This window comes from Mustela nivalis (assembly GCF_964662115.1).
Source record: "Mustela nivalis genome assembly, chromosome: 13".
Lineage (NCBI taxonomy): Eukaryota > Metazoa > Chordata > Mammalia > Carnivora > Mustelidae > Mustela > Mustela nivalis.
The window spans coordinates 32,506,102-32,520,675 of record NC_139032.1 but is presented as its reverse complement, the minus strand read 5'-3'; the positions used below and the strand labels follow the sequence as shown (position 1 = coordinate 32,520,675).

General features: G+C 38.2%; 1 pseudogene across 1 annotated transcript; it reads left to right on the top strand.

The window, feature by feature from the left end:
• Window positions 1–766: 766 nt before the first annotated feature.
• Window positions 767–1,477, top strand: LOC309846957 (protein-L-histidine N-pros-methyltransferase pseudogene; annotated as a pseudogene). Its single transcript has one exon. The product of its transcript is annotated as a protein-L-histidine N-pros-methyltransferase pseudogene (transcript).
• Window positions 1,478–14,574: the final 13,097 nt, after the last annotated feature.

Sequence of the window (14,574 nt, the reverse complement as noted above, 5' to 3'; positions counted from 1 at the left end):
CAAGGTGGTCTTTAGCTTCCAGGTGTTTGAGTTCCTTTGGAACTTTTCCTTGTGTTTGAGCTCCAGTTTCAAAGCATTGTTATCTGAGAATATCATCATCACTAGCCATCAGGGAGATTCAAATTAAAACCACATTGATAAATTGGAAGGGGAGGTGAATCACGAGAGACTATGGACTCTGAAAAACAATCTGAGGGGTTTGAAGTGGTGGGGGGGTGGGAGGTTGGGGTACCAGGTGGTGGGTATTATAGAGGGCACAGATTGCATGGAGCACTGGGTGTGGTGAAAAAATAATGAATACTGTTTTTCTGAAAATAAATAAATTGAAAAAATTTTAAAAAAACACATTGAGATACCACCTTACACCACTTAGAATGGCCAAAATTAGCAAGACAGGAAACAGCTTGTGTTGGGGGGATGTGAAGAAAGGGGAACCCTCTTACACTGTTGGTGGGAATGCAAGTTGGTGCAGCCTCTTTGGAGAACAGTGTGGAGATTCCTCAAGAAATTAAAAATAGAACTTCCCTATGACCCTGCCATTGCACTCCTGTGAGTGGGAGGTCGGGGTACCAGGTGGTGGGTATTATAGAGGGCACGGATTGCATGGAGCACTGGGTGTGGTGAAAAAATAATGAATACTGTTTTTCTGAAAATAAATAAATCAATTTAATTAAAAAAAATGTATATTGCAAAAAAAAATGTCTATACTGCCTAGAGCAATCTATACTTTTAATGCCATTCCAATCAAAATTCCACCAGAACACAGATCTTCTTAAACAACAGCATTGAGAAATCGGGCTGGTTATTTATCCAATTATATCACTCTTTCGTGTCATCCGTTTTTAGCCTGTTTATGTCTAGAACATCTATCAGTGGGTTGCTAGGAAGAGGCTCAATATTTGTGTTTTCACCAGATCAGTTTCAGAGACTGCTAAAAATTAATCCAGACTGGAAAACCCACTGACTTCTTGATTTAAGTGCTGGAGATGGAGAAGTCACAAAAATCATGAGCCCTCATTTTGAAGAAGTTTATGCCACTGAACTGTCTGAAACTAAGATATGGCAGCTTCAGAAGAAGAAATACAGAGTGCTTGGTATAAACAAATGGCAGAATACAGGGTTCCAGTATGATATTATCAGCTGCTTGAATTTGCTGGACTGCTGTGATCAGCCCCTAACTTTGTTAAAAGATAACAGAAGGAGCCAACTGAGGCAGGGTCATCCCGCCCTGGTTTTACCCTTTCATCCCTATGTGGAAAACGTAGGTGGCATATGGGAGAAACCATCAGAAATTTTAGAAATCAAGGGACAGAACTGGGAAGAACAAGAGAATAGTCTGTCGGAAGTTTTCAGAAAAGCTGCTTTTGTTATCGAAGCTTTTACCGGATTACCATACCTGTGTGAAGGCAACATGTATAATGACTACTACGTTCTGGATGACTCTGTCTTTGTTCTCAAACCAGTATAGACACGTGGAGGCCCGATCTTCAGAGCCCACCCCAAGAATGTACACTCCAGAAGAGGGTCTGCATTTGCGATTATGTCAAGGGAGGACATTTGGGGACTGCCATTCTCAATATCATGTAGGAATTTAAAAAGCCCAAATACTAATTATTTCTTTGTAGCGTGTAAAAGGAATGTTTTTTGAAAAAACAAAACCCAACTCTTTGAGGATTTTTATCAACTCTTTACTCAGTATACAGGTCACACTCCCAAGTATGGAAGATAGTTTTTATACTTAATTACAGTAGGGACTCATTCCCAGTCAAAGCAATGGTCATGACGTCACATGGAACCCATAAATATGGATTGTTTTTAATAAAGTGAAGACTGGCAATAAAGCTGTCCATTGAGTTGCAAATATTTGGTTATAAAAGGTATAGCCACTGATATTCTTTCATGTTTAGAAATTCTTTCTGTTATTATTCAAAGAGTGTTTTTAATCATGCTAATAAACTTTTTTGGAGATGAAAAAAATGAGCCAAAATGACAATAATGGTAACAGTCAAGTCTTTAACCACTTACTGCAATAGAACAAAAAAGAGGCTAAAGCCAGAAAAAGCATTGACTCTCATCATTTCATTTTCTGCCATGGAGCAGTGTGCAGGTGGGGTTAACTCACTGGTGAGGGATCCCTGAACAAAAGGTTCTTATAGCTTTATGGACTGTGGGCAAAGAAAAGGAAGAGTGGGGTGAGGAGGGCCGGGAGTGGAAAAATACTGAGTTCTCTGTCAGAGTGGGGAAAGTGTCTTCTAGGTTCCCTGATAAAGGAGACTTCCAATAGAAGGTGTCAGGGTTAGGAATGCAGATTCATTTAAGTATGGCCGGTCAGGAGGGCCTGAACTCTTCATTACAATGCTCTGCAGAGACTGCAGTACACTGGCTGTGCACCAAGTTTGGTGTGATAGAACAGCTTTTCCCCATGAGGACTGCCTGGTAAAGCTCTTGTAATTGCCCATTGTGGGACCCAAAAAATTACATTCAGGATTTTGGCTAGGACCTGGGTTACTCACTTCCTACTTCTGCTACCTCACACCAAGCCACCATCCTCTCATATCTCCAAAACAGCCCCCTCACTGTTCTCCTTGAAGCCAGCCTTTCCAGTCTCTAATCTGTTTCCCATAAAGCTGTCAAAGAGATCTTTGTAAAACAGAAACATGATCTAATCATTCTCATATCAGTCAGGCTCCCAAAAGGAAATAGATTTTAAATGAGATGTTTCAAATGAAAAGCTTTGATCAAAAGGCTCTTAACTGAGGTATGGGCAAAAATAAGGATACTAGAAATAGGGAAAATTATTTTTATCTTTAAGGCCTGTTGTGAGGACAAGAAACAGTTACTCAATGAAAGCCTGGAAGGACCTATGGTCTAGGAGAGAAACACTTACTGTCAGAAATAAAGCACTGAAGCATGGGGACACAGAGCATAGGTATCTCATTGGCTGACACCAACTAGAATCTAGTAGGCTAGGGGGAGTGGGTGATGGACACTGTGGGGATCAGATTTTCAGGGCAGAGAAGAGCAGAGAATGGATCTGCAGGTAATGAAAACAGAAGAGCCAACACAACCCCCTTGCTTAAAACTCACTGATGTCTTCGCATGGCACATAAGATAAAATCCAAGATCCTTGATATGGCTTCCAGACCATTCTTTATCTAGGCTGCGATTTCCTTACCAGTTTATCACATATTTCACCCTCTTCATGTTCTGTACTTCAGCTATACTCAACTTACTTTGGTTCTTTCATATATGGGCCATTGTAAGGGCCAATCTCAGTCCCAGAAATATTTTCCCAATCACTCTCCCTTTAATCTGGATACATCTTACTTTTCTGATCTCAGTTGAAATGTCACTCCCTGCATGAATTCCATTATGATGTGGCCCTATCTGGGCTTAGTGCTTTCTCATGGGTTCTCATAACCTATTTCTACATCAAGGACTTCAACAAATTGCCTGCCACTCCCACTATCTGTTAGATTTAGGGAGCACAAATTATATCTATCATGTTCATTATTAGAATCCGAGAGCATATCTAGTACTGGTAAGTACTTAAATATTTATTGAATGAATGAGCAGTTATTATATTTCATGTAATTGTCATTCATTGCCTTTTTTCATTTTTCACTGATTTCATTTTATTTCTATTTTATGTAGAGATTTTATAGGAGAGACTGCTGAATTTTATCAGTGCGTTTTCAACAAGTATTCATATGATCATGTGGTTTTTCTTTTTTAATTTTCTGTTGTAATGAACGATGCTAAATGATTAATTTGGGACCTTACATTTGTATTCATAAAATATACACCATTTGGTAATAATGTATAATCACTTTATTATGTGCTAAGCTTTGTTTAATAATTTATATAGAATTTTTATGTCTAGATTTATTAGTGAAACTGGTCTGAAAGTTGTATATTTTTATAGTCTTTTCCCAGTTTTGTTCATAGGATTATGCTGGCTTTATAAAGTATATAAAAGAGCTTACATCGCATCAGAATTATCTGTTATTTAAGAGTTAGAGAGAGCACAGTTATGAAACATCTGGTCTTGATGCTTTGCTTTAATGGTAGACCTATAATCACCAGCATTAGTTTCTTATAACTACTGTAATGAATTACCAAATATTTAGTGTCTTAAAATGATACAAATTTATTCTTTTATAGGTCTGGAGATCGAAAGTGCAGAATCAGCTTTAAAATCACTTAAAATCAAGTGACAGAAAGGCTGCACTCCCTCTAAAGACTCTAGAGAAGTATTCATCTTCTTGCATTTTCCATCTTCTAGGGCCTGCCTGTAATCCTTGGCTTCTGGTCTTTTCCTCCATCTTCAAAGGAAGCAGTATAGCATCTTCAAATCTCTTTCTCCTTCCATGTTTACATTTTGTTTTTCCTACAGTGACTCTCTACCTCCCTTTTACAAGGATATTTATGATTATATTTAGGACCCTTCTAGATAATACAGGTTAATCACTCCATCTCAGTATTTCTAAACTACAGTTGCAAAAATTGCTTTCCCACATAACACTCACAAATTCTGAGAGTTATATCCTGGGGCCATTATTTATCCTACCATATTTACTCATATACAGACCAGATTTCATCATTGGGGCCACCCAGATAATGCAGGATAGTATTTCAATCTCCAAAGGATAATCTATGAAATGCTTTTGCCATAAAAAAACACAACATATTCACAGGTTCAGAGGATTAGGGCATGGACCTCTTTGGATAATCATTATTCAGCCTACCAGCTTACCTTTTTAATTTTTTTCTACACAATTGATCTTTTTCACGTTTTCTACTTCTCAGATCAATTGGAGTTATTTGTATCTTGCTAGGTTATCTCAACTTTTGCCTAGTATTAAAATTTATTGTTGTACTTTTGTATATTTCCAGTAATTTTTATTTGTTTGATAACTACCATTTTTCATTCCTAATTTTATATATTTTGTGTATTTAAAAAATTTTTTTGTCATAAACCATTTATTTTTTATTTTTTTTAAGATTTTATTTATTTATTTGACAGACAGAGATCACAAGTAGGCAGAGCAGCAGGCAGAGAGAGAGGGGGAAGCAGGCTCCCTGCTGAGCAGAGAGCCCTATGTGGGGCTTGATCCCAGGACCCTGGAATCATGACTGGAACCGAAGGCAGAGGCTTAACCCACTGAGCTACCCAGGTGCCCCGTCATAAACAGTTTTAATAAAGGTTGTTTTCATTGGTCTTTTCAAAGGAATAGCTTTTATTTGTTTGTTTTTTCCTCTCTCTCCTTTTAGTATTTTATTTTTAAAAAGTTTTTATTTATTTTTTAAATTTCTTTTCAGTGTTCCAGAATTCATTGCTTATGCACCACACCCTGCTCCATGCAATACATGCCCTCCATAATACCCACCACCAGGCTCACCCAACCGCCCATGTCCTGTCCCTCCAAAATCTTTAGATTGATATTTGAAGTCCACAGTGTCTCATGGTTCATCTCCCCCTCCAATTTCCCCCAACTCCCTTCTCCTCTCCATTTCCCCATGTCTCCTGTGTTATTCTTTATGTTCCACAAATAAGCTAAACCTTATGATAATTGACTCTCTCTGCTTAACTCAGTATAATCTCTTCCAGTCCCATCCATATTGATACAAAAATTGGGTATTCATCCTTTCTGATGGAGGCATAGTTCTCCACCATATATATGGACCACATCTTCCTTATCCATTCGTCCATTGAAGGGTTCTTTCCACAGTTTGGCGACTGTGGTCATTGCTGCTATGAACACTGGGGTACAAATGGCCCTTCTTTTCACTACATCTGTATCTTTGGGATAAATACCCAGTAGTGCAATTGCAGGGTCATAGGGAAGCTCTATTTTTAATTTCTTAAGAAATCCCCACACTGTTTTCCAAAGTGGCTGCACAACTTGCATTCCCACCAACAGTGGACGAGGGTTCCCCTTTCTCCACATCCTCTCCAACACTTGTTGTTTATTGTTTTGTTAATTTTGGCCATTCTAAGTGGTGTAAGGTGGTATCTCAATGTGGTTTTGATTTGAATCTCCCTGATGGCTGGTGACGATGAACATTTTTTCATTTGCCTGTTAGCCATTTGGATGTCTTCATTGAAGAAGTGTCTGTTCATGTCTTCTGCCCATTTTTTAAAAAAGATTTTATTTATTTATTTGACAGATAGAGATCACAAGGAGGCAGAGAGGCAGGCAGAGAGAGGGGGGGAAGCAGGCTCCCCGCCAAGCAGGGAGCCCAATGCGGGGCTCAATCCAAGGACCCTGAGATCACGACCTGAGCCAAAGGCATAGGCTTTAACCCACTGAGCCACTCAGGTGCCCCTTCTGCCCATTTCTTTGACATGATTATCTCTTTAGTGTGTGTTGAGTTTGAGGAGTTCTTTATGATCTTGGATATAGTTATCTTTTTTCCCCTTGCTTCAGGAGACATATGTAAAGGCCTATGTAAAAAAAATTATTGCTGTGCTCTCTTCAAGGATTTTTGTGGTGTCAGATCTCACATTAGGTCTTTCATCCATTTTGAAGTTACCTTTGTGTATTGTGTAAGAAAGTGGTCCAGTTTCATTCCTTTGCATGTTGCCGTGCAGTTTTCCCAACATTTTTTGTTGAAGAGACACTTTTTTTTTCCCCATTGGATATTCTTTCCTGCTTATGGAAGATTAACTGACCATGGAGTTGTGGATTCACTTCTGGGTTTTCTATTCTGTTACATTTATCTATGTGTCTATTTTTGTGCCAAAACCATACCGTTTTGATCAGGATAGCTCTATAATACAACTTAAAGTCCAGAATTGCAATGCCTCCAGGTTTGCTTTTCTCTCTCTCTCTCTCTCTCTCTCTCTTTTTTTTTTTTTATTATGTTATGTTAGTCATCATAAAGTTTGTCTTTAATTCTTGATGTAGTGTTCCAGGATTCATTGTTTACATATACCGCCCAGCATTCCATGCAATACATGCCCTACTTAATATCCATCACTGGGAACCCATCCCCCCACCCTACCCCCTCTAAAACCCACAGTTATTTCATGAAGTCCACAGTCTGTCAGGGTTCATCTCCCCCTCCAATCCCCCCCTTCATTTTCCCCTTCCTTCTCCTAATGTCTTACATGTTATTCCTTATGTTCCATAAGTAACTGAAACCATATGATAGTTGACTTTCTCTACTTGACTTACTTCACTCAGCATAGTCTCCTCCAATCCCATCCATGTTGATGCAAAAGTTGGGTATCCTTCTTTTCTGATGGTAGAGTAATATTCCATTGTATATATGGACCACATCTTCTTTATCCATTTGTCTGTTGAAGGGCATCTTGACTCTTTCCACAGTATGGCTACTCTGGACATAGCTGCTGCGAACATTGTGGTTCATATGGCCTTTCTTTTTACTACATCTGTATCTTTGGGGTAAATACCCAGTAGTGCAATTACAAAGCTGTGACCACCTAGACAGCATGTTACTGGCACAAAACTGACAGAGACCAATGGAGTTTCCTTAATGATTTGGGGTCTTTTCTGTTCTTTTCTGGTTCCACACAAATTTTAAGACTGTTTGTTCCAGCATTTTGAAAAATTCCTTTTTTTTTTTTTTAATCAGGGTGGCATTGAAAGTATAGACTGCCCTGGATGGCACTTCATTCTATTTTATTCATTTTAACATTGTTTATTCTTCTGATCCATGAGCATGGTTTTCCATCTTTTTGTGTCTTCAGTTTCTTTCATGAATGTTCTGTAGTTCCTTGAGTATACATCCTTTACCTCTTTGGTTAGGTTTATTCCAAAGTATCTCATAGTTTTTGGTGCTATTGTAAATGAAATTGATTCTCTAATTGCCCTTTCTACAGTTTTGTTGTTAGTGTATAAGAAAGCAAGTGATTTCTGTGCATTGATTTTATGTCCTGCCACATTACTGAATTGCTGTATGAAATCTAGTAATTTGGGATTGGAGTCTTTTGGGTTTTCCACATAAAGTATCATGTCATCTGCAAAGAGAGAGAGTTTGGGTTCTTCCTTGCCAATTTGAATACCTTTTATTTCTTTTTGTTGTCTGATTGCTGTTGCAGACTTATAGTACTATCTAGTACTACTTGAACAATAGTGGTAAGGGTGGGTCTCCTTGTCATGTTCCTGATCTCAGTGGGAAGGCTGTCGCTTTTCCCCATTGAGAATGATATTCACAATGGGTTTTTCATAGATGGATTTTCTGAAGTTGAGAAATGTTCCCTTGATCCCTATACTCTGAAGAGTTTCAATCAGGAAAGGATGCCATATTTTGTCAAATGCTTTTTCTTCATCAGTTGAGAGGACCATGTGGTTCTTCTCTCTTCTCTTATTAATTTGTTCTATCACATTGATTGATTTGCAAACATTGAACCACCCTTGCATCCCAGAGAATTATTTATCAGAGATATTGGTCTGAAATTCTTTTTGATGGGGTCTTTGCCTGGTTTGGGGATCAAGATGATGCTGGCCTCATAGAAAGAGTCTGGAAGTCTTCATTCTGTTTCTGTTTTTTGAAACATCTTTGGGAGAATGGATATTATTTCTTCTTTGAATGTTTTATAGAATTCCCCAGGAAGTCCAGCAGGTCTTAAACTCTTATTTTTGGGGAGGTTTTTGATCACTGCTTCAATCTCGTTACTAGTTATTGGTCTATTCAGGTTGTCAATTTCTTCCTGTTTCAGTCCTGGAAGTTTATAGGTTTCCAGTAATATATCCATTTTTTTCCAGGCTTCTTGACTTATTGGCATATAGCCATTGATAATAATTTCTGATGATTCTTTCTATTTCCTTAGTGTTAGTCATTATCCCCTTTCATTTATAATTTTATTAATTTGGGTCCTTTCTCTTTTCTTTTGGATTAGTCTGGCCAGTGGTTTATCAATCTTATTCTTTCAAAGAACCAGCTTCTAGTTTTGTTAATGTGTTCTGCTGTATCTCTGGTTTCTAACTCATTGATCTCTGCTGTAATCTTAATTGTTTCCCTTCTCATGCATGGGTTAGGCTTTATATGTTTTTGATTCTCCAGTTCTTTAAGGTGTAAAGAGAGTTTGTGTAGTCAGGATTTTTCTGTCATTTTGAGTGAGGCTGGATGGCTATGTATTTCCCCCTTAAGACCACCTTTGCTATATCCCACAGGATTTGGACCCAGGTCTCTATTCACTTTGGTTTCCATGAATTGTTTCAGTTCTTCTTTGGTTTCCTGGTTGATTCGAAGGTTCCTGGGCAGGACAGTCTTTAGCTGCTTTTGTCTTTCAAGATTGTTTGGCTTCAGAGATCTTTTGTGGTGCACACAAATATTAGGATTGCTTGTTCTAGCTCTGTGAAAAATACTGTTGGTATTTTGATAAAGATTGCTTTAAATGGGTAGATTGATTTAGGTAGTATAGACATTCTAACAATATTTAATCTTCCAATCCAATGGAGTACTCTATGCTCATCTTCAATTTCTTTTAGTAGTGTTTTATAGTTTTCAAAGCCCAGGTCTTTCTCCTCTTTGGTTAGGTTTGTTCCTAGGTATTTTACTTTTTTGGTGTAATTGTAAATGGGACCAATTGTTCAATTTTTCTTTCTGCTGATTCATTATTGGTGTATGGAAATGCAACAGATTTCTGTACATTGATTGTACCCCATGACTTTACCAAATTTTTGTATCAGCCCTAGCAATTTTTTGGTGGCATCTTTCTGGTTTTCTATATATAGTATTATGTCATCTGCAAATAGTGAAAATTGCTTGCAGATCTGGATGCTTTTTATTTCTTTTCTTTGTTGTCTGATTGTGGAGGCTAGGACTTCCAGTACTATGTTAAATAATAGTGATGGGGCATCTGTGTAGCTCAGTCAGTTAAGTAACTCTCTTCAGCTTGGATTATGATCCCAAGGTTCTGGAATCAAGCCCTGTGTCAGACTCTCCACTCAGTGGGGAGCCTATTTCTCCTTCTCCCTCTGCTCTCCCCACTCTTGTGCTCATATGCGCATTCTCACTCTCTCTTGCTCTCTCGTTTTCTCTCTCTCTCAAATAAATAAATAAAGTCTTAAAAAAAAAAAAAAACAGTGGTGAGAGTGGACATCCCTGTCTTGTTCCTGACCCTAGAGGAAAAGCTCTCAGTTTTTGCCCATTGAGGATTATAACAGCTGTCGGGGTTTTTATTTTGTTTGTTTGTTTTTGGTTTTTTGTTTGTTTGTTTATGGCCTTTGTTCTGTTGAAGCACATTGTCTCTGACTCTATCCCTACTTTGTTGATGGATTTTTTTCATGAATGGATATTATGCTTTATCAAAAGTTTTTTTTGCATCTAGTGAGAGGATCATATGGTTCTTATCCTTTCTTTTATTAATGTGGTGTATCATATTAGGTTGATTTGCAAATATTGAATCACACTTGCCACCCAGGAATAAATCCTACTTTATTATGGTGATTGATTTTTTTTTAATGTGCTATTGAGTGGGATTTGAGTATTTTGCTGAAATTTTTGCATTACTGTCCATTAGGGGATATTGGCCTGTACTCTTTTTTAGTGGAATCTTGTCTGGTTCTGGAATCAGGGTAATGTTGGCCTCATAGAACGAATTTGGAAGTTTTCCTTCCATTTCTATTTTTTGAAACAGTTTGAGAAGAATAGGTATTAACTTCTTTAAATGTTTGGTAGAATTCTCTTGGGAACCCATCTGGCCCTGAACTTCTGTTTGTTGGGAGATTTTTGATTACTGCTTCAGTTTCTTTGCTGGTATTGGTCTGTTCAAATTTTCTATTTCTTCCTGTTTCCATTTTGGTAGTTTATGTTTCTAGGAATTTATCTACTTCTTCTAAGTTGTCTAATTTGCTGGCATTTAATCTTTCATAATATTCTCTTATAGTGTATGTATTTCTGTGGTATTGGTTGTTATTTCTCCTCTCTCATTTGGTGATTTTATTTAATTAGGTCCTTTTCTTTTTGATAAGTGTGGCCAGGTGGTCATCAATTTTATTTATTTATTTTCTAAGAACCAACTCCTGGTTTCATGGATCTATTCTGCTGTTTTCTCAGTTTCTCTACCGTTTATTTCTGCTGTAATATCTATTATTTCTCTTCTTCTGCTGGCTCTATACTTCATTTGTTGTTTTTTTCTCTAGGTCCTTCTGGTATAAGGTTTGCTTATATGAGATTTTTCTTGCTCCTTGAGGTAGAACTGTATTGTTATATACTCCCCTCTTATGATGCTTGTAACACATAGGTTTTGGATCATCCTATTTTCATTTTCATTTGTTTTCACATATTTTTCAATTTTTTTCTTTGAGTCCCTCATTGGCCCATTCATTTTTTTATAGCATGTTGTTTAACTTCCACGTGTTCATGGTCTTTCCAATTTTTTTTCTTGTGGTTGACTTCAAGTTTCATAGCATTGTGGTCAGAAAATGTTCATGGTATTATCTCAATATTTTTGTACTTGTTGAGTCCTGTTTTGTGACCTACTAAGTGATCTATTCTGGAGAATGCCCATGTGCACTTGAAAAAAATACATATCTTGCTTTTTTAGGATGGAATATCTGTTAGGCACATCTCCTCCAGTGTGTCATTCAAACCATTGTTTCCTTGTTGATTTTCTTTCTATATCATCTGTCCATTGATGTAAGTAAGATGTTAAAGACCCCTACTACTATTTTATTATTATCAATAAGTTCCTTTAAGTTTGTTATTGTTTTATATATTTGGATGCTCCCAAGCTGGGGGTAGAAATATTTAAAATTCTTAGGTCTTCTCATTGGACAATTCCCTTCTTAATCTCTTATTATAATTTGTTTTAAAATCTAGTGTTTCTGGGGGTGCCTGGGTGGCACAACCAGTTAGGTGTCCATCTCTTGGCTTTGGCTCAGGTCATGATCTCAGGGTCATGAGGTTGGTCCATTGTCAGTCTCTGTGTTCAGTAGGGAGTCTGCTTAAACCTCTCTGCTCCTTCCCCCTTAAATAAATGGATGTCTTTAAAAAAATCTAGTTTGTCTAATACAATTATTGCTACTGCATCTTTTTTTTTTAAGTTCCTCTTGTATCATAAATGTTTCTCCATTTCCTCACATTTATACTGCAGGTGTTTTTTGGTCCAAAATTAATCTTTTGTTGGCAGCATATGGATGAGTCTTTTTTTTTTTTAATCCATTCTGATACTCTATGTCTTTTGTTAGAGTGTTTAGTATATTTACATTTAGGATAACTTTTGATAGATATGTATTTAGTGCCATTTTATTACTTGTTTTGTTGTTTCTGTGTATTTTCTCTGTTCCTTTCTATCTTTGTCACTTTTGGTCTTTCACTCCCACTTAAAGAGTCCCCTTTAACATTTTTTGCAGGGCTAGTTTAGTGGTCACTAATTCTTTTAGTTTTCCTCCCCTCTCTGGGAAACTATCTCTCTTTCTATTCTGAATGACAGCCTTGCTGGATAGAATATTCTTGGCTGTATATTTTTCCAATTCAGGTTGCCAAGTTTCTGTGGAGAGATATGCAACTAGCCTTATGGGTCTTCCCTTGTAAGTTAGGGACTTGCTGCTTTTAGGATTTTTTTCTTTATCAACATATTTTTCTAAAATAACTACAGTATGTCTTGATTTGGGCCTGCTTTTGTTGATTTTGATAGGAGTTCTCAGTGCCTCCTGGATTTGGATGTCAGTTTCATTCCCCAGATTAGGGAAGTTTTCTGCTATTTTTCTTGAAATAAACAAACTTATTGACCCCCTTTTTTTTCTCTCAGAGAATTCTCCTGGAATTCTTCTGGGAGTCAGATCTAAGTGTTATGTTTGATGCAGTTGCTGAGTTTCCTAAGTCTATTCTCATGATCCATAATTCTTTTTCATCTCTCTTTTGTTCAGCTTCATTATTTTCTATTATTCTATCCTCTATATCACTTACTTGTTCATCTTCTTCTTCCACTCTTGAGGTCATTATATCTGGTAGGTTTCAAATCTCAGCTAACACATTTTTCTTTTCTGATTGTATTTTAACTCTTTTGTCTCTGCAGCAAGGGTCTCCCTGATGCTTTCCATGCCTTTCTCTAGCCCAGCTAGTATCCTTAGGATTGTTGCTTTAAATTTTGGATCCAGCATATCACTTATATCTGTTTTGATTAGGTACCTGGCCATGACCTCTTCTTATTCTTTCTTTTGGAATGAATTCTTCCATCTTGGCATTTTGTTTAGGTCTCTGTCTCTCTCTTCTTCTGTGAATTTAAAAATTCTGTTGTGGGGCAACTGGGTGTCTCAGTGGGTTAAGCCTTTACCTTTGGCTCAGGTTATGATCTCAGGGTCCTGGGATTGAGTCCCATGTCAGGCCCTCTGCTTAGCAAGGATCCTGCTTTCCCTCTCTCTCTGCCTGTCACTCAGCCTACTTGTGATCTCTCTCATTCTGTCAAATAAATAAATAAAATCTTAAAAAAATAAAAATAAAAATCCTGTTGTGTTTCCTTTTCCTGAGAGTAATGGCTTAATGAAGAGGAGGTCATATAGTGTCCAGGTCCTGGAGCTTTAGGGAATATTTCTTGTGTCTACTGCAAACACTCTGCAGCTGTGTTTGGGCTGCTCTATCCCTGGGGCCCATTCTCTGTAGAGTTTCTCCTTGCTAATAGTTGGCAGTGTTTGGAATTTAGACAGAGTGTGGTGAATTTTTAGTAGATGTGCTCTGTCTGATCTGCTTGTTAAATTAGATATGATGCCACTTCCACTAGAGCTGAAGCCTTGAAGAACTCTCTGGTTAGTGAATGTGGTGTGTGTGGGCCTTCTACTGGTTTCCTGGGGAGGTGCCTATTGTGATGGTCCTGTGGCACATTTGACTGAGAAAATTAGTATCATCAGAGCAGGGGGTGGTGGGGGGGTGGGATTTGGTGGGAGCAGGTTAGGCAGCTAGCAGTGGCACTGTGATATTTTCTGGTTTGTTTATGCTGGAAGGAAAATGGTACCAGTCAGCTACTTTGTCCCTTTCTGTGCTTGATGTCAGGGAAGCACTCCCAGAAGACCAAATAATCTCCCATCATGCAGCTCAGGCATTTTTTAGATTGTTTTTCATGCTTTCTCTGGGTTGCTTGCCTGCTTGAAGCAGTGCAGTGCACTTTGTGCTCTATCCCAGCCAAGCTTGCTGACTTTTAAGACTTCAAACTTTAGGGACATGGTGTGTCAGGGACTTGCTCTGGTCCTCTGAGGAGGGTCTTTCCACCCTGGGATGGATGCATGTTTGATTATGAAGGGCAGTTGCACCAGCGTGTAGGTAGGGCCATAGGATTTGGAGCAAAGGTAACTAAAGAGCCAGCATTCTTGGTAACCACCCTCAGCAGGTGTCTCTGCACATATGCTGAGGGGTATGGGAGGGAAATAGCATCTACTGGCTCTTTCATCCCTGGAGAGGCATCTCTGAAAACCCCACCTCTCAGAGGTGCTCTCCAAGAAAAGCAAATAGTCTCTCCTTGTGCACCTTAGATGATCCTCAGATTGTACCCTCTGCCCCTAGGTTGCTTGCATGCCTTTTTTCTAGAGTAGAGTAGCACCCTCAGAGCTCTAACCTAGTCAAGACTAGGATCTCTAAAACTCCAGTCTTTGAGCCCCACTGGTT